Source organism: Cervus canadensis, chromosome 11 (genome assembly GCF_019320065.1).
Source record: "Cervus canadensis isolate Bull #8, Minnesota chromosome 11, ASM1932006v1, whole genome shotgun sequence".
NCBI classification, from domain to species: domain Eukaryota; kingdom Metazoa; phylum Chordata; class Mammalia; order Artiodactyla; family Cervidae; genus Cervus; species Cervus canadensis.
Genome location: NC_057396.1, coordinates 2,561,944 through 2,563,129, shown reverse-complemented (window position 1 = coordinate 2,563,129; position 1,186 = coordinate 2,561,944).

Below are 1,186 nucleotides of genomic sequence, written 5' to 3'. Positions count from 1 at the left end.
TATATGGAATTTAGAAAGATGGTAATGATAACCCTATATGCAAAACAGAAAAAGAGACACAGAAATACAGAACAGACTTTTGAACTCTGTGGAGAAGGTGAGGGTGGGATGTTTCAAAAGAACAGCATCTATACTATCTATGGCGAAACAGATCACCAGCCCAGGTGGGATGCATGAGACAAGTGCTCGGGCCTGGTGCACTGGGAAGACCCAGAGGAATCGGGTGGAGAGGGAGGTGGGAGGGGGAATTGGGATGGGGAATACGTGTAAATCTATGGATGATTCATATCAATGTATGACAAAACCCACTGAATGTTGTGAAGTAATTAGCCTCCAACTAATAAAAAAATAAAAAAAAAAAAAAAGAAAAAGAAGATCATGGCTCCTCCGTCCATGGGACTTTCCAGGCAAGACTACTGGAGTGGGTTGCCATTTCCTTCTCCAGGGGATCTTCCTGACCCAGGGATCAAACCCAGGTCTCCTGCATTGTAGGCAGACACTTTTACCATCTGAGCCACCAGGGAAGTCCTTGGTCCCATCACTTCATGGCAAATAGATGGGAAAACAATGGAAACAGTGAGAGATTTTACTTTGGGGGACTCCAAAATCACTGAAGATGGTGACTGCAGTCATGAAATTAAAAGGCGCTTGCTCCTTGGAAGAAAAGCTATGACTAACCTAGATAGCGTAAAAAGCAGAGACATTGCTTTGCCAACAAAGGTCTGTCTAGTCAAAGCTATGGTTTCTCCGATAATATGGATGTGAGAGTTGGACTATAAAGAAAGTCAAGCACTGAAGAATTTATGCTCTTGAACTGTGGTGTTGGAGAAGACTCTTGAGCTTCCCTTGGACAGCACGGAGATCCAACCAGTCCATCCTAAAGGAGATCAGTCCTGAATATTCACTGGAAGGACTGATGCTGAAGCTGAAACTCCAATACTTTGGCCACCTGATGTGAAGAACTGACTCAGTAGAAAAGATGCAGAAGGTGGGAGGCAAAGGGGATGACAGAGAATGAGACAGTTGGATGGCATCACTGACTCAATGGACATGAATTTGAGAAAGCTCCAGGAGTTGGTGATGGACAGGGAAGCCTGGCATGCTACAGTCCATGGGGTTGCAAAGTGTTGGACATGACTGAACGAATGAACTAAAATGAACTGAACTGGAAAAACCATAGCTTTGA